We start from the raw sequence: 20,148 nt of genomic DNA on the forward strand, positions 1-20,148 counted from the left end.
GAAGCAAGTGTTATTCCCCACTTTACAGGTGCTCAGGTAACCTCTGACAGTTCACAAAACTAATGGGTAAAAGAGGCCAGGGATAAAAGGATAACTTGGTGACTCCAAGTTTACCATTCACAAAAGAACAGCACTCTTTGTCCTGCTTTGTTACTTTGCTTGGACTCTTGTATCACAGTACTTCCGACTGGCCGGCCTGAAACTAGAGATGATTCCCTCACAGTTCTGGCACACCAAGCTGTCAGCAGGGCCGCGATAGCTCTGAACGCTCTAGTGACAACCCTCTTCCCGACCACTTCCGAGATTCTGGTGATCCCACCAGCCATTGCCTTGTAGCTGCCTCACCCTAGCCTCTCTCAATTTTCACACACTCTGTGTCTCTGCCTTCACATGACCTTCTTCCTTGTGTATGTCTGGGTCCAGATTTTCTTACTAAGACACCACGGAGTCCCACCCAAATCCATGTAATTTAATTCTAATTAGACTCCTGTTTCCAACTAAGATCACAGGCACAGACTTTGGTGGACATACATTTTGGACGTTCTGCTCAAAGCAGTATGACCCTCTTTGGCCATCTCTCTCATCCTGAACGTTGATCCTGCAATTGCATCTTCCTCTGTAACATGTACGCTGTCTGCGGACCCCACAGGACTCGTTCTGACCTGCACATCAGTAACCAGTCATGTCTGGTGCAACATATGGAAGTCATGCAGTAGGTACTTTTTGAATTAGTAAATTAATGCATTCACATTTCCTTAGCTTTCATCATTTATAATATGGAAGTATATTCAGAAGTCTGATTTTATATTCAAACGTATTAAGATTATCTGCAATACTTGTGTAAGACTCCAGTATATTTTAGCACTGCACAGAGAATGCAGTTTACTGCCTTCCCGTCAGTTCTAATGCGTGATAACCCAATGAGGCTGAGTACAATTATCCCATAAGGTACCTACGGCCATAATCATTACAGAACCAGACTGCCATATCTTTTCTCATGGGTTCGAACCACAAACCCTTTGGTGACTAGCCTGGTACTTAACCACTCTGTACCAGGGGTTTCTTTACACAAAGGAAGGAAACGCTATTGCAGCTAGAAGGGATGCTCCCCTGGCACACCCATTCTTCCTTTCTCTAAGTGATTCCATGGCATTTGAAAAGGAGGTAAAAGTGAATACATATCTCATCTTTGAATTAACTATCACATTAAACTCTGGCCTCTTCTTCCCCTTCCCCCAGCCCATCTCCCTACCCCCACCCCAAACCTAGCCTATCATTAGCCACTATCTGGAATCGACAGTAGAGTAATTTGAACTCTGGTTCCCAAGGGCCTATTCTTTTACTTCCTGCTGTAGGAATACGGTGTGTATTGATTAGATATCAGAGCGTAATGGGCTTCCAATCTCTCTGCCTTAAGATATATGATGGAGATGACAGGAAACAGATACCCTGTTACTACTTGTAAATAGTCTGGTTGAACAAAATGGTTGGTAACCACTTCATTGCCATGGGCTTTTACCATAAAGGAGATACTTTCCTCCTCATTTCAGGATCATTTCTTGGAATGAGAAGACATAGGAATTTTGGGGGAGTGGACAGAGACCTTACCAACGTTATCACCCCTCTGGAGATTAGACAGGGGCTTGTAGCTCTGGGCCAGTGTGTAGACTGTTGTTCACAGCCCACAGAGCTACAAACCCAGCAGCATCCGTGCCTCCTCCCTGTGGGATTGATGCACAGAAAGGGCTTGAGCAGCTGATCAGAGGTGATGTGAATAAGACCTGGAGGAAGCAGCTTTTAGGAACCTCAACTTCCTCATCTGTAAAATGGGAATACCAATCTGGTTCATAATATTATTGTAAGGATTAAGCGAAGCAAAGTATTCAGAGTAGCTGGACTGCTGTATTACTAATTAAATCCCTCATTCCTCCTCCTCCTCTTTCCCTCGTCCCTGAAATCTCTGGAATCATGAAAACTGTCCTGGTTAGGTGAGAGGGGGCACATACAGCCTGCCTTGTCTCTTTGTGTGACACAGTTCAGACCCAAGATGGCACAACGTGGTGGCCTTGGTGGCCAATGGCCTGAATGCCTCAGATTGCAGTGAATGTTCTCTAGAATCTTAGAGCCCAAAGTGGTTTTGTGCTGCCAGTGGCTTCCTGGAACAGATACTGGTAACTCCCTGTTTGAAGCTGGTCTGCGCTTGTTTTGTTTGCTTTTTCTCGCCCACCGCCTGGACAGAGCTTGTGCTGTTCACATCGGCAGGCCCCCTACTCACAGCGGGGTAACAGTGAAGATGGCTTCTCCCTCCTCCAGTGGCCATGCAGACACAGGAGAAGCATCACGGCCGCCCTTACTGACATGGCTTGGTTTCTGTCCGGAAAGGGATGTTATGTTGGGCCATCCCTTCCCTTTTCTTATCAGCATAGAGGACTCAAAACTAGTCAGGCTGCTCCAGAAGGATTCCGAAGGAAGATTGTAAACTTTTAGAGGGGAGGAATAAAATGTGAGTTTATACATTTTTAATAGCATCGGGCCTGATGCTCATATTCATTTATTACCCAGGATATCAGCCACTTATCTGCCACTTGGCTAATCTTTGCCCTGCAAACAGTTGTGATCCCTGGTCAAGTGAGATAAATGGAGAATTAAAAATGGCTACCTGCTGGGAACAGATTGGAAAAAAAGGAGGAACAAAAAGTACAGGGCTTGGGTTAATCCCAGACTCCTTCTGGATCCTTCTACAGCTGCAGCCTCTGCAGGCAGAGACAAAACCCAGGTGGGGCCCACCCCCTCCTTTGCCAGCATTTCCTTGTTTCTCCTTCCTCCCCTACCCCCATTAGAAGGAGGGATCAATAAAGCCAGCTTTGAAAGAGGAAGGAAGCGATCCTTCGGCCTGTATCAAATGCTGTCCTTTGCAACGTGGGGGGAGTATGCAGTAAGTGACCTAATTGCACTTTCCAAAAACACCGAATTCATATTATTGGTTTCATCAGCATTGTCCCTCCTTGAGGTTGCTCTTAATTAGCCAAGGAGAGGATTGAATGAGAGAGCTGAGACTGTTCCTCTCGAGAGGGAGGGACCTGGCCGAACAAGACACGTACTGATAGCCACTAGTTACTGAGAGTTTTGTCTGCCAGACCCCATCTTAAGCTCATGACAGTCAATGCCTGTTTTCAACCTGGGAACATCCTTTTGAATATAGGACAGATAGTGTCTTTTGCAGATGAGAGGAACTGAGGCTGGGATAGTTGGGATGCTGGTAATCCTTTGCCTGACCTTTTGAAATATGGCTGCCTCAGAGTCTCCCATGCATCAAGCATGAGTACATGAGCACATCATCAAAAGAAGGGAGGCGGTACCCACAGGGCATCAAATCCAGCCTCTCGAGAGCAAGTGGCCCAGCGAGCCCTGTTGGTTCACTGGGTTAATTGTTGGCCTGGTAACCAAAACGTCAGCAGTTTGAACCCACCAGCTGCTCCATGGTAGAAAGAGGGACACATCTGCTTCTGTTAAGCTGCAGTTGCTGCATGAAACTGTCTCACTGAGGGTTTTTCTGTCCTTTGCTGAGCCTCCACACATGATGTCCTCTTCAGGGACTGGCAGCCCCTCCTGACTGCATGCTCTCGTTACATGTGATAAAGTCTCGCTGTCCATACCTTGAAGGAGCGCTCTGCTGCATTCCGTCCAAGGAGGATCTGCTCATTCTTTTCGCAGCTCATGCTGTCTTCCACATTCCTCACCGGCAGCACAGTACAAAGTCAGCCACTGGGTCCCCCTGTCTCACTGAAGGTCTTCATTCTTTTTCACTGACATTCTACTTTACCCAGCATGATGTCCTTCTCCAGGGACTGACCACTTCTGATAACATGCCTAGAGTGTATGAGATGATTCTCTCACCATCCTTACCTCCATGGAATATTCTGACTGCATTTCTTCCAAGACAGGTGGATTTGTTCTTCTGGAAGTCCAAGCCTAGAAAACTATGGGGCAGTTCATTCTACTACATGGAGTTGGGATGATTTGAAAATAGATTTGGTGGTCCCCCAAAACAACAAGAGTGATGAAAGGAAGGTGAATTAACATAAAAGTACGTCTGACTTGGATCCTCTGACTTAGAAGTAGAAAGACAAGGCTTTTTGGAAAGCAGGCATCACGGCACTATCATTACTCCAGGCCAGGCATTCCACAGACATTACTTCATTTAATCCTCTCAAAACTCCCATCAAGGTGTTATTATCTCCATTTCACAGATGAGGAAAATGAAAGAGGAACAAAATCACACATTCTTCTGACTGCAAGGGAATGGTGAAATTAACTGTGGGGTTAATGTTATTTGCAAGACACTTACTCACTTACAGGATTCATGGGGGCACTTAGAACCTTGGTTGTTTTTTTGTTCCCTTGAGTCTATGATGTGCATAGTGACCCTGTAAACGAGGTGATTCGAACTTTGCTCTATCCTGTGCTGTCTTCAGAATCTCCACCAGGCTCAAGGCCATTGTCACAGCCACTGTCTCAGAACATCTCATGAAGGCACTTCTTCTTTTCCACTGGCTTTCTACTTTTCCAACTAAGATGTCTTACCTTCTGACAACAAGCCTAAAATATAGATGAAATGTCATCATACTTGCTTCTAAGAAGCACCATGGTTGCATTTTCTCTAAGATTTGCTTGTCCATTAGTTAGTCTGTGGTATATGCAGTATCATTGTCAAGACTGCAACTCAAAAGGCATCAATTCTTCCATCTTCTTTATTCATTGTCCAAATTTCACAAGATTAGAGCAATGCTAAAATCCTGATATTAGAGTACTCATCGCCTAAAGAAAGATGGACCATCTCCTCCTGTTTAGTTTACAGCCTGTGAAAACCTCCAGATGGTCAGCTATGAGTAGGTTATGAATCGATAGTGCTTAAAAACAATGAACCGACTCAGAACTGACCCTCCAGTGCATTTTCAGTTGTTGCTAACCAGATCACTAGCGACTCTGCAAAAGAGAGATAAGGCAGTCTGCTTCTGTCCCCATGGACCCTGCAGGCAGTTTGACTGTGTCCTGCAGGACAATGGAATCACTCAGTTGGGTCCTGAATGCAAAAAGGGAGAAATTCACCAAGTAGAATCTGGGCAATCACTTTCAATTAGATCATACTTGTGTTGACTGACAGGATAACCAGGAGTGAGTGATCCAATAAGTGAGACGAGCACGGATTTACCTATGCTTACTCATCTCTACTGAACAGTTGCACATTTTTTTCCTTCTACATCTAGGATTCTGCTCCTAGGTATAGGTGGCCTCTTTTGCAGAGCCGCTAATGATCTAGTTAGCAGCTAACTGATTGAAACACTGCCACCAGGATCTTTACCCTTTGACAGCTGTTGTATTAATTCCTTTTTTTAAAGCTTAGAGATCGCAGATAAATTGATGCCAGAACCTCTCTCCTTTTTATGCAGTTATGATTGGGGAGCTTTTGATTTTCACTAAAGGAGCCCTAGTGGCATAGTGAATAACGTGTTGGAATGCCAGTCACAGGGTCAGTGGTTTGAAAGCCCTAGCTGCTTCAAGGAGGAAAAGTGGTGGTCTCCTCCCATAAAGATTTACAGGCCTTGGATCTCGCTGTGAGTTGAAAACAACTTGATGGTGGTAGATTAAGTTTTTTGTTGGTTTGATTTTTTAAAAATGCATTTCGACCCCAGTAAAGCTATTCCTAGGACACTCTGGTGGCTTAGTAGTAAGGAGTTGTGCTGTCAACCCAAATGTACGTGATAGGAACCCATCAGCTTCCCTGCAGGAGTGATGAGCAGTTTCCCCTCATGCAGTTTAAGCCTCTGAAAACCCACTGGAAGGTCAGTTATGAGTCGGTTCTGACTTGAGGATATATAACAATAACGAGGCTCTTTCTAGAGGTGAAGGTCCCATGCCATTGTTCCTTGCCATGTGAACATGCTGCATCCCCTGAGTGTGTCCACCTTGGCTGGGCTTAATACTTTCTTCTCTCCCAAGCCTGAGAGGGTATTCTTCAGGTTATGATATGCTATCTCATTTCTCTCCTCCAGTCTGTTCTCACGGTTTTCAAAGGACTTCCATAATGCTCCCCAAATGCCTGTCCCAAGTTACCTTTATGGTTCCAGACACAACAGAATTTGACTGTGTAGCTACTAGACCTTTTCCTTTGCTTCTCTCTTTGAATGACTCATAAATCGTTGTCTTGATCACTCTTGGCCAATGTAAGCATCCTCTCCTCATCAGTGCCAGCCACCAGTTGGCAGAGATACTAACACCATTTCATTGTGGTTATTTCTGTTTGGTGCCATGGAGTCAACATTGACTCCTAGCGACCCCAAGTACAACAGAATGAAACACTGCCTGCGTCTGTGTCTCCTCCTGTGTTTGAGCCAATCGTTGCAGTACTTGTCAGCCCGTATCATTAAAGACATTCCTGTTTTTCACTGAGCCTCCACTTTAACAAGCATGGTGCCCTTCTCCAGGGATACGTGGTGCCTAATGACATGCTCATCAAGTGAGAGACAGAGCTTTGTCATCCTCACCTCCAAGGAGCATCTTGGCTGCACATTTCCCAGGACACATTTGTTTGCTTTTATTTTGCAGACCATGGTGTAAAGATACTCTTCACCTCACACATCAAAGGGATCAGTTCTCCTGCGATATTGCACTGGTCAGGTTCCTTTCATGAGTACAAGGCCACATAAGCTTTCTCAGCTCCTTCCTCATGTCAGATACTTTGCATACATTATCTCATAGAATCTCATAATAGCCCTGAAGCACTTGTGTTACCCCATTTTTCGATTGAGACTATATGTTTCTGATACTCTTCCCTGTATAGAATATAATTTTTTAATTAATAATCAGAGGTCGCTATGAGTCGCAAGCGACTCAACGGAACATAACAATAACAACAATAACAAATCAGAGGTAGCATCTTTTAAGCTCTTGCTGTATACCAAGACCTGCTTCTATGATTCTGTGGATATTGGTTCCTTTAATTCCATACCAACCCTATTTTTATAGTTGAGAAAACTGAAGCACAATGACTTTCCCAAGAAACAGAGAATATGTTTCTTGAGTTTACATTCTTAACATAACACAAATGATTACCACTTTTTTACCCACAGCAAATCAAAAGAGAAGATCCAGTAAACTCCATTTTTGAGATCCAAGTGGATAAATGTAGCATTGGGTGATGGGCACTCTTAGGATTTGGGGTCAGAGAATATTAACTAGAAGCAACCCTGGCAGTGTCATACATTGCATGTTGGACTTCTAATTGAAAGGTCAGTGGTTCAAATGTACCAGCAACTTTGTAGGAAAATGATAGGCGGTCTCTTCCCGTAAGGATTACAGCCTTAGAAACTCAATGGAGGGTCATTGTAAGTTGGAATTTATTCAAAGAATTTGGTTGGGTTTCCTATTGATTAGAGAATTGGTTCTGCAGCTTACAGGGATTTGATCTGGAGCAGGACAGCTATTGGTGTAATCACAACTACTTTATATGCAAAGCAGTCAAGAGCATGTAAGTGAATGTAGAAAATGAACCACACAAATCCCCATTGTTATTGCGGTCTCTGTGCTGCTGGGTATAGTTACATTTCCATTGTGTTAGCTCCAACACATGGTGACCTTATAGACAACAGAACAAATTATAGCCCAGTCCCATACCACCTGCATGACCCTTCTGTGTTTGAATCAAACGTATATAGGTAGACTGCCAAAGAAAAACCCAGCTTCTAAGGAAGAATTGGTCTTCAAATTTATTGCCCTACTTTAATACAATACATGTCTATTTTCAGCTTCTCACCAAACAGTTGATTTAGTTTTAGAAAAACAACAAAAAACTTAATGTTAGATAGTATAAGAAACGGTTTTGGGGTTGTTGTTTTTTTTAATTTTATTTTTCTGGTTTTCTTTCACTGGAAAGTATTACTTTATACAATGACTAAGATAATGCAGAATTGTTTAAAATAAAGTTTTGATAATCCTTTCAAGAAAGATTTTTAATAAGTCTTATGTGAGTGTATGTGTGTGTCCACTAATTACTTTTTTCTTCTCATTCAATAATATATCATAAACTTTCAGTTAGTATATGCAAATCTATTTCAGTCATTCTGATAGTCCTATTATGTGAAGGTCCCAGCCCCCTCCTGATAGAGCTTTACCTTCTCTGCTACTTTAAAATATTACTTCAGCTGTCTGCAAAGTTTGAACTGAAGTTGCACATACGTTCTTGTATTTGTGGACTTGCTTTAAAGTTAAAACAAAACTCCTACTTTGAATTTGCCTTTAAAGAAAAGTATTTTGGGGGGAAAAGAGGGTGAAAAATCTTTCGTTTGCTCCAGGTATTGTGTTTAAATAGGTGTTTTAGGTCCTCTCATTTACTCTGTTGTTAGTGTTAACTGTAGTTCTGTTCATACTCCTATTAGCACATTTTTATCATCTGTAAGCTGTACTGTCCAGAGAAGTGGCCTCTAGCCACATGTAGCTATGAAGTCAGCATCTGTAGTATTTAGGTCAGACATTAACCATCTTTACTCAGTACAGCCACCCAGACCAGAGGGAAATGTAGAAAACATAACTGTCTCCTTTGTCATCAAGTACAGAAGCAAAGGGGTGCTCAGGAAATAAGTTTTGTCTCATTATTAAAGCCCCAAATGAAAATCATTGACCTCCAAGAGCCCAATGATTTTTGTTCTTTCTTTCTCCCTCATAAGAAGAATGATTGGGACATTAGTCCTGGCCCTGCAGCCCCAATCATTCGATTCTGAAGCCCTTCTTAAGGTGAACAGGATGTGTGAGTGGATGTCTTAAATCAATTCCTTCTATTTCTGGGCTTCAGCCTCAACTTGTCAGACTTCCTTGGCTCCTTGGTGTTGGAGTATCAATATAAGTCGTGCTTTGTGCTCAGATCTACCAGGTATTAAGATAGGTGGAATCTTATTTTTATTTCTCTTTTGGACTCCTTCTCCACCTCAGCAGCTGGGCCCTCTTGCTAGCCGAGAACTGGGAATTTATTATTTTTTAAAAAAGAGCTAAGCATATCTTTCAAGAGAGTTTCCAAATATTGTAGTAGCACGTTGTGCTGTTACAGCTAAGTAGCTGTCGGGTCTCCAACATGCCGCTAGATTTCTTCTCGGCAAACAGAGCAAAAGTCTCCTTCCTGTGTTTGAAATTTCTCAGTGCTCTCTTAATTTCTCCATTTACCAGCTTAAGTTTGGCATTTCCTAGAGTTGGGAAACTGGTTGCAAAGAACTCAGTGCCATCTTGCCTGATACTTGGAAAGCCATCCCTGAAGACACAGAATTCAGAGTGAGACTTATGGATGATGTTTTAGTTTTTCTTAAAAAAAGAAATACCTCCCCTGCTGGGAGAAACCCATAATTAATAGGCGTATGATCAAAATTTTGTGCTTATCGGCTACTCTTGAAGTCTTAATCATTCGGAAACTTGATGGTGAGGATTTATTTAATGTAAATAGATACATCGCTGGCAGGAATGACAGTCACCAGAGCATTCCTGTAGGTTTAGAACAGCATCCAGAGCTTCAAGAGCCTTTAAGTCCATTTACTGAGATCAATCCTAAGAAAGTGAGGTTATACCCATAGTTCTCAATGTGTATGTTAGCGTCATTACAGCATTTTTCAAAAAGGAGTATAGTGAACCTTCCTACAGGAGACGTACAGTCGTGTAGCAAAAGGCAAGCAGGATAATTGCAAATGAGTCAACTGATAGGCTATTTTTCAGCCATTAACATGAGTTTACAATAGGAGTTTAGAAAAATGTAATGACAAGTTTTCTTAAGGTAGGTTTTATTGGAGTATAATATGAACACACATGAAAAGTAAACAGTCATAAGCAGAGAGCCCAGTGAATTTCCATAGTCAACACACCCATGTACCATTACCTGGAGGAAAACAATTTTCCTCAGAAACCTTACCTTTATGCCCTGAGCCAGTCATGACTTCTCCCTCAGACTAACCACTTGCACTTTATAAAGGGATTCACGCTGTGTGTATTCTTACATTTGGGCTTCTCTTGTTGAGTATGTGACTTGGTAGAGTCATCTGTATTGGTGCCAGGAATTGTAGTTTCTTCATTCCATTGGATAAAGGTGCTATAATAATTTATCCATTCCACTGTTGATAATATGCCATGGACTTCCAGGAGAAAGAACAGTTCATTGTGGAGAGGGTGAAGCCAGGCTGCTCCTGGGAGACAAGGATGCTGAGGCCTTGTCTGATGAACTTTGGGCACATTGCAAGGTGGGACATCATGCTTGGAATAGTGGAGGGATGGAGAAAGAGAGGAAGACCATCAATGAGATGGAATGATTCAGTGACGATGGTAATGAAGGTAGGTGTGTCAGAGACAGTAGACTTGGCACAGGATAGAGCAGGTTAGAGCAGGCTGTTATACATAGGGTCGCTATGAGTCACAAGTGACTTGATGGCACAATACAACCGCCACAACGGGTGATAAACATTTGGGTTTCCAACTGCACATTATGTGATCGTGCTACTGTGGCTGCATGTGTACACTCTTATTTTGGTGATTGTATATATTCATTTCTGTTGAATATGCAAACAGAACAGGAATGATCACCGGTTTTCTATTAGAGAGTGCAATCAGTGTCTTTAATTCTAAATGTCAATGTTGAGTCAACCAAGATGCATGGAGGTCTGACCACTGACCCTGTTCCAGTCAAGTGCCCTTTCCCCTCCCTGTTGGTGTGTGCTATCAAGTTGGAACCAACCCATAGCTGACTGTGGAGCGAATTTTCAGAGGCCGTTAATGACACAGGAGGAGCTTGCCCATCCTTCTCCACGTGCCTGTGAGATTGTAGTGCAGCTTCTAACCACTCGGCTTCCAGAGCTTTCCTTTGTCTGCTCCAGGTTCTGCTTATACCTTCATTATCACACTGCTAAGGAGTCATGGTGATACGTGTGATACATGCTGGACTATGAGCCGATGGATCTGTGGTTCAAATCCATCGCCACCCAAGGGTGGAAGGTGAGGCAGTTGTATTCCATAATTATTTATGGCTTTGAAAGCCTAGCGAAAGGTCTCCAGGAGTTTGAATAGAGTCAAAATCAGTGGGTTTGGGGTTTTGTATCTTCTGCAATCACTGCAACAGTGGGCTTAAGCACAGTGGAGATGATGAAGATGGTGCAGAATAAAGCAGTGTTTCCTTTTGCTCAACGTAGAAACACTACGAGCTGGAATTGTCTCAGTGGCACCTAAGAAAAACAACCTTTAATAGCTCTGCTCACCAGAATGGTGGCCGTTACCATCTGCCTGTGGTTTTGGGGCATGAGGGACAAACAGCTCATTGCCATTGAGTTGGATCACCCATAGCTCATCTTCAAACGGATTTTCAGTGACTGTAAACCACACAGAGAAAATTGTCCATCGCCCTCCTCCTGAGCTGCCAGTGAATGTCAACTGCCAGAAAGGTGTCACCATTGGGTTTCCAGCAAAATAGATTTAAATGAAAATGAAGTTCCTCAGCCACGCTAGCCACATAGCAAGGACTCAGTTGCCACCTATTCGCCGTGACTCCAAGGCCTCCACCGTGCAGGGATAGAACATTGCGAGCATTGTGGAAAGCTGTTTGGAAGAGTGCTGCTCTCGAGCTGGCCTCCTGTGCATGGCACAGCACCTGGAACAGGGATGACCCCTGAAGGTACACTGTGTGCCTCGCACAGAACACGGCCCAGAGAAGGTGCTGGGAAAGTCAACAGCTTTCAGGCTTTTTCCATCTCTTTTTGAAGATGGAGAGAGAAGGGCTGATGCTATTTCCCTGTAGTACTTTCATGGACAAGTGATCCTGCACCCTTTGTGCTTCCAATTCTGAGGTGTATGTAAATTACCTGGGGCTCTGGGTAGTGGTGATGAGTCATTCTCTGAGGGGGCGGAGCATGGATTTTGCGTTCCTAAGAAGCTCCCAAGGTAATGCTGACACTGGTCTGTCAACCCCAGTTAAAAGCAGCATGCACACATGTACAGACGGAAGTAAAGAGGGACAGGACAGATTTGGGAATTATAACAGATGCTGTGGAGATCCTTCTGCAATGCAGATCCACTGCTATGTAATCAATTCCAGCTTCCAGCTTCCACCTGCACCATGTAGCGTGGAGCAGAACTGCCTCATATGGTTTCAAAGGGTATAATCTTTATAGAATCAGACTGCCTCCTATTTTCCTGTTGGTGAGTTTGAAATACTGACCTTTTAGTTTGCAGCCGAATGCTTTCCCATTGCACCACTAGAGCCTCTGTTCTACACTGTAGGTTCTTTTTTATTTTGTGTGTATTCAGAAAAACTCGAGCCACTTACTAATCCATTTCTTTCTTCACATTAAGCCATTTCATGTATATTACTTTTTAGAAAATGAGAACATCAAAGAATGCATTCAGAAATTTCAGGTGTTAGGAACATCACCCTTTTCCCCTGCCAATACTTGTGTCGTAAGTGCAATGAAAAGTTAGTAACAACAATAACAAAAGCCTAAATTCAATGAATTATCAATTTAAATTCCATTTAGCAAGACAGATCTTAAAACAAATAGCTTACCCTACTTCTGAAGCATGGCTCAGAAAGGAGAAAAAGGAAAAGGCTGATTTTTTGAGAATACAGGAAAAGGTACATAAACACTCTTTTTCCCAGGAAGAAAAATCTCTTTGCAAATCCTTCCCTCCTACAGATACCTCCTTCAAAACCACATCTGACATAGATCTAATTTCCTAACTCGATCGCATAATCATCAGTCACACATCATAAGCAATGTGTTTATCATTTTACCATCTCTTCCAAGATTGAGTTTGAAATATGGATATGAAAACATATTTATGTTGTGTGCAGGACTTTGAACCTGTTCTTCCAGCTCAGTTATGGTCAGTGAAGCAAAACCGGGCCAGAAAAACTATGGGTGCTTGGAATTACAATAAGAATGGACACCACCTTGCTGAAAAAAAAACAACAAAAAAAAAACTCCGTCTTAGAAAACAAGGGCACCATGCACGTTGGATCACAGTCAAACCTCTTACCTGGTAGAGATGGAACAAATGATGCCCAGCTCAGTAAAAGTGACAACGGTACCACTTTGAATGTGTGTCGGTTTCCACAGCCCTAAAATCGTCCAGTCTCTCTCGTCAGGCTCCTGAAAGGATTCACCACACCTTTACAATTTCCCGTTCCAGAGCTTCAGCTCATATTTTTCCCATGCTGCTTAACATGACAGGCACTCACAGTCTGCAGACCTAGGTCTCTCCCAGTTCAGATAGTCCTGATTTTAGTAAGCCTGGATCAGACTTGTTGAACGTTCGGTTGTTTGGGAGCAGATAGGATCTATTAATACCCTAGCAAATGAATGCTTAATATAATTTGAAAAATGACAGATATTCAGAGGTTATAGCCTTTTAAGACCATTTTTCTCCCTGAAACAAATGAATTTTACTAGGCAGCTACAGCTAATTGTTCTTAATGCTCTAAAGCTGGAGAGAAATACACAGAAATTGTTTAGAGAAGAAGTAGTCACTTAGCTCGTAAATACTGTGAGTGCTTCAGTGGCAGCGGTAGGATTTTTGGAAGAATGTAGATTCTGGAGCCTACTGCATCTGGGGTCAGATCTAGCTGTTGCCTTTTTCTAGCTGTTTAATTTTGGCTCAGTTACTTAATATTTTCTGAACCCCAGCCATCTGAAGAAGGACCATGCCTAATTGTTGAGTTATAGAGAATACTAAATTAAAATTATGTATATGTAAAGAAAATACTAGGCATATGGAACTGATCATCTTAATTGAAGTAGTAATACTCATAGTGGTATTTGGCCTTCATCCCAGGCAGGAGAATTTGTAAACAGTGGGACAAGTCAGGAGAGGTTTCAAGGACATTGAGAATCCATTCATCACCCAACCTTCATGCGTGACCCCTAGAAGGCTGCCGTGAACAAATATACCACCTATAGCTACAGAAGGAATGATTTTCAAAGCATCGAGGATGCAAAGGACGTAAGATGATATATAAGCATGTTCAACATTAAGATGGATATAACGCTTATGTTCATTGATAGAGTTAGCATCGATGACGTCCCAATCTATGATAGAAAACATGGGACACACTCTCCATGCCTCACCTCACTCAGCCCACAGCTGAAACAGCTATTTCTGTTTAGTACAAAATTTGTTGACCTCGTTTGGGCCCGGACGATTCTTTGTTGTAGGGCAGCCCCGTGCATGGTACAATGTTGAGCACGGTCCCTGGTCCCTGTTCACCAGACGGTAGTAACGTTGCCGACCACCACTACTCCACAAGTTGTGAAAAGCAAACGTTTCTGCAGACATGGTTGGAAGTCCCCTGGGGAGGCAAGTGCATAGTTCTGTCACCCGCATGGACAACTACTGGGTTAGTGGATGAAGAAAGTGAAGCCACGTGATATATCCACCGTCATGCACTTGGCAGCAAGGTTTGGATTTGAAATCAGGCAGTAGATCCCAAAGGCCACACCCTTCTAGACCCAAAGTATTTCCTCTCCTAGGTCCAAGCATAGGGAGCTCTGGAGGCCTAGTGGCAAGAAGCTGTGCTGCAATCCCAAAGGCATGCTGTTCGAGGCCACCAGCTCTGAGGGAGAAGGATGGGCAGTCTCCTCCTATGCAGTTTACCGCCTCTGAGAACCCACCGGAGAGTCAACTGTGGGTCAGCTCTGACTCTACGGTACACGCCAACAGGCCTAACCATCAAGTAGAGTTCCACATTTCTTTGGATTTAGGCCAAGGGAGGCACTTTCCCAGCAAAACTCTGCTATGGAAAATGCACGTAGGTAGTCATTCAACCCAATGGACCGTAGCTTCTGTCCCAGATTTCATTCTCCTCTTGGGACCCTCTACTTAACTCCAACAATGCTGTTCAAGTACAAAGATCTGACAGTTGATTATTGGAACATCTCCTCCGCACCCCCAAAAAAAGATTAGCAAATAAACAAACATCACCCTCAGCCACTTCAGAGACCCTGGAAAACCCCACCATTTGGGCCTTTCATTAATTTTTTAAAATTGAAAGAATGTATTTTATTTGTCTCTTCTTTATTAACTAGCTGTTGTAATGCATGTCTGTTGGCCTTTAAAAAATTAGTAATAATAATTACATCCATTTTCAAATATAGGTATTTGCCTTCAAGAAGGACATTCCAAATGCCTGTTCCATAGATTCAAGAGGCACTCTAAGTGAGGGTGTTTTGATTATACTCAGATAGGCACTTGGTATCCCATGGAGATGAATTTCATTTAAACAGGTGACTTCTGAGTGATATGTTAAGAATAATCATTTGTTCCTGGAGTCCCGCCTCTGTATTTTAACGGGGCCCATCACACATAGCTGAGACGGCCCTGGGATTACATCAGCATGAATTGCTTTAATAATAAGATTTGCTCACATATGCCGTACAGTCAGATTGCATTCAGATTTATCTCAGCTGATCTTTACTACAGCCCCAGGTAAGGTATGTAATGATTACTTTTCTGCCCCTGAGTCTATCAAAGCATCGACAGTCCGAGTCTATCAATCATGCTTGTCAGAGATTGGGCTCCCACTCAGGCCCTCCGGTTCTAAAGGAGCATAGTGGCTCCTGGTGGCATAGTACATAACTTTGTGGGCTGCTAACTGAGAGGCTGTAGTTCAAATCTACTAGCTGTTTCTAAGGAGAAAGACAGGACGTCTCCTCTCCTAAAAGATTTATACGCTTGGAAACCGATACAGGGATGCTGTTAGTTGGCACTTGGTGGTAATTCCAAGGATGTTGTGATGGTGCAGTATAATTATAGAAAAAAAGAAAAAGAAAAAAAAATAAACATTTGACTAATACCTGAAAAGTCATAATTTTAATCTAGTAGTTGCTCTGTGGGAGAAAGACAGGACAACTTGGATCCATAGAGATTCACAGTCTCAGAAATCCTTGAGAGCAGTTTTGCTCTGTCCTACAAGGCCTCTGGGAAATCTCCTCGCACGTCAGTGACAGCCTCTGAAAACCCACTGGACGGTCAGCTATGAGTCGGCTCTGGCTCGGTGACAGTGAGTGTGAGTGGCCAGCCGTGGAGTGGTGTCTCTAGGAAATCCACGGAGAGTGTGCCAGGCCCAGCTAACAAGTTAGGTGATTAGGTGGCCGCTTGGCCTGGGTGTACCCCAGGGCCGGGTCACATGTTCTCAGGGCCGGGCAGACACAAGCAGGTGTCTGTGTGAGCGTGTACAAGGTGCTTCACAAATGCACCTTGCAAGAAGTACAGACAGGATGCACTTCAGAAGCAAAGAGAACAAGGTTGCATCTCACCTGTTTAGACCAGTCTCTTGAGAAGGCGCCATGCTTGGTAAGGCGGAGGGACACTGTGAAAGAGCCGCACTGAGATGGATTGGCACAGAGGCAGCGACAGGGGTCTAGAGGACGGTGCAAGACGGGATTGTGTTCTGGTCTGTTGTGTGCGGGGTTGCTGTGAGTTGTCATTGACTGGACAGAAGCCTAAGAACTCAGCTTTTGCAGAGGTTGACGAATTACCAGAGAGGGAGCCAGGTGACGGGTTCCCATGAAAATCGCTTGTCTCCATAACGTGATGTCAGTTCCCATCGTGTGCTCATCACTTCCCCTCTTCTTAGGCATTCCCAAATTTTTCACTCAATTCATGGTCTAAATATGAGACCTTTCTACATTTTTCCCAGCTCTGCACTGACCACTATCCTTCGCTGCCTCATACTCCATGTTTATAATGCATCCGCTCCTACTCAAAGTTCACCAATGAAATGTAAGAGGGAATCAGAAGCCGAGATGATTTTGCTTACTGCTGTGTTCTCTGCCTCCTTGTCAGATGATAGGTGGTGGTGATGATGATGATGTTGTTGTTGTTAAGGTGCCCTCGATCCATGTAGGACTATTAACAACTCTGTGAACAACAGCTCTGAACCCTGTCCTGTGCTGCGCCATCCTCACCCCCTCTGACAACACTAGAGCTGATTGTTGCAGACGCTGTCAATCCGTCTCATTGAGGAGCTGGTGGTGGTGGTGGTGGTGGTGGTGTGTGCCGTCAAGTTGGAAATGACTCATGGCTGGCCCTGCACTGAGTTTTCCGAGGCAGTAAATCGCACATGAGGAGATTGCCTGTCCTTCTCCCACTGAGCAGGTGGTGGGTTTGAACACATGTGCCTGTGGGGTTGCAGTGCAACTTCTTACCACTAGACCAGTTACATAGTAAAAATCAAAGACTCCAACCTAGACAGGCAACTTTTGAGTGAAAGCTCACTACTCACTAACTGTGTGACTTGGCCAAGATTGTTAAGCTTTCTGTGTTTCAGTTTTATCATCTGTAAAATGGATACAATGATAACGTCTACCTCAGGGTGTGCTGTGATGAATCGATGAGGTCGTGCCTATAAAGGACATGGAAGATAACCAGCATGTAGCAAGTATGAGTGCTGATTAGATGATGCAACAAGTGTTTGTGAGGGAAATGAAACAACAGACTTGTTTGGGACCAGAAGAGAGGTGTAGGCAAGGACAAGTGAAGAATCCCAATATTTGGGCAAATATTATTATTGTTGGTTCTTGTAACCTCGTGCTGTTGGCCACCTTACAGGCCTGTCTATTGTTTTGAAGGTTCCAAAGGCAGGAAGGATTAAGATAGAAGGATTTCTCTTAAACAAGAATTCTAGTGGGAAGTGAGAAAGGTATGATTTTTGTTGTGGATGATAATAAATGTTATAAGACACAATGTGTCTGAATGATTGAATGAAAAATCAATTTGCTTTGTAAACGTCCACTCAAATCACTATAAAAAATAAAGTTTAAAAATCTGAAGAGCTAAAATCATGTAAGCAAACTAGCTCCTTGTTGGTTATTGTTCTCTATTGAAAGACTAGTACCTGGGTCCTTGGTTTTGCCCTTAAATATTCCTATTAACATGTTTCTGACATGTTTAACCTCCAGGTTCTGTACTACCTTTTTGCTCCTTGCCAGAAACTCAGTAATGCAAACTCCATAGAATTTCTCAGCCAAAAAGACAAATAAAAGAATAATGCATTTAGAAAATTAAACTAAACTCTGTCCTGTGATAGGAACAGTATGCCAGTGGTCTCTTCATGAAATGATGGTGCTCGTAGCCTCTTGACCCTGCCTGCTGTGACCCTTGCCTTCATTTGCTTCAGAGCAGCTTGGTTTTGCCTGTGGAAAACGATCCACGCCAAAGGACCTAGCCTCCAGATGTGTTTTCTCTTTCCTTTCCACAGCCCCTGTCCCGGGCCATCGGGTATCTAACCTACAGCAGAACAGCCTGCTCCGTCTTCCCCCCATCCCACCCCGGCATTTTCCAAATATTCACATTTTTCAGATGCCATCTCCTTCCCTATTTTCTCAATCCTGTATTTGTTTATCCTCAAAAGCTTCATTGTGATGGCCCACACAGAGCTGGGAAAGTGCGGAGGCCAGGCTGTTCCCCTTGGGCGACCAGAGGCCCCCCAAGAGCCCCATTCTCCACTCCTGGACCTTTTCCTGAGAACTGAGCCAGAGATCTCGACAGGCCAGAGAATGATCAGGGTCTTCAAACACAGGCCGCTCCTCTGAGGATCCGAAACCCCTGGGACTAGGATCCCTGCAGCCCAGGGAGATGCCAACACAAATGGCTCTGAGTTTCATATGTAGTTGTTGTTAGGTACTGTTGAGTCCACATGGTCTCCTAGCTGATCCTTGAGTGGGTTTTCAGAGGCAATAAATCACTTAGGAGAGGACTTCCCATCTTTCTCTTGAGGAGCAGTTGGCAGATTCACCCAGGATAGGACAGGGCTCAGATCTCTTATTCTTGGGGTTGCTATGAGTCGTATTCGACTCAACAGCACCTAACAACAACAATCTCCCCAAGGGAGAAGATCACCAATTCTCTCTCCTTCAGAGCTTCTAAGTAGGTTTAAATCGTCAACCTTGAATTTACCAGCAGGGCCCCTAAAATGTCGAGATGCATCGCCATCCCGTGAGGCAAGTAGTAGGAAACCCATGTTACAGATAGAGAGTCCCCAAAGGTCCAGTAACTTGCTCAAGGTCCAACACTGGTAGGGTTGGATTCGATGCTAAGTGCCCTGGCTCTGTTGGCCTGGCTTTCAGCAGCTAACCCAAAGTTATGTGGTTTGAATCTCCCAGCTGCTTCATGGGGAAAGATTCAGCCGTCTGCTTCTGTAAAGACACGCAGCTGTGGGAATCCTGAGGGGTTGTTTTCTCTGCCCTGCAGGCTTGTTGGGAGTCTGTGTTGACGCAGTGGGAATAGTGAGCCTTCGTCTGGTGCCACCCAGAGTGGGATTCTGACCCAGGTGTCAGTGGGGTTGAGTTAGCCTGGCAGGAATGGATTGTCTCCTTGGCAGTGTCTTAGCCTGGCTCTGCTGTGGGTAGAGATAGCCGTGAGGTCGTTAGAATGAACTTCCAAGCTCACCTTGGACTCTTGATACGACTAAGGGAGCTCACCTAACCTTTCTGAGCTTCAGTTGCTCCTTCTGAAAAATGAGATTACAAAGAGAAAAGAGACTTGCTTTCAGAGGTTGCAGCTGTCATGACAATCCAGGTCAACAGCAGTAAGAGCGGTGGTCGTGACAGGTAAGCTGGAACACAACCCAGTAGTGCTGGTCCTACCGTTAATGATCCGTCCTTCACGGCTCACATGTGCTCACCGGGACTCAGCGACAGCATCAGAGACCTGATGGCATGGTCATTAAGCACTGGATACTAACTGAAGGGTTGGCAGTTCAAACCCACCTGATGGCACAGAGAATGTTATTTTTTTAATCTTTATAATCTAGTGTCTAAAAATTTTTCAGATATTCAGAACTCATTAATTTTTTTTAAAAAATTTCTTTTAATCCGCCATAATTAATACATTGGGCTCTTCCTGACTGCCTAATAAATAATAATAGTAACCATTGTTATTATTGATTCTTATTATTTCCTTTTGGAAGGAGGAATGGCATCTACTTCCTAAACAACTTGCCTCTGGAAACTCTATGAACTTTGATAAATGTTGATATTTGTAGTGGGGCTTCAGGCCTTTTGTTCACACGGTCGCTATGAGTCATGCTCGACTCAAAGGCAATCAACAACAACGTTATTGCCCAGTTTAGTATAG

This window comes from Elephantulus edwardii, unplaced genomic scaffold (assembly GCF_000299155.1).
Source record: "Elephantulus edwardii isolate Elephantulus edwardi_28Jun2011 unplaced genomic scaffold, EleEdw1.0 scaffold00072, whole genome shotgun sequence".
Lineage (NCBI taxonomy): Eukaryota > Metazoa > Chordata > Mammalia > Macroscelidea > Macroscelididae > Elephantulus > Elephantulus edwardii.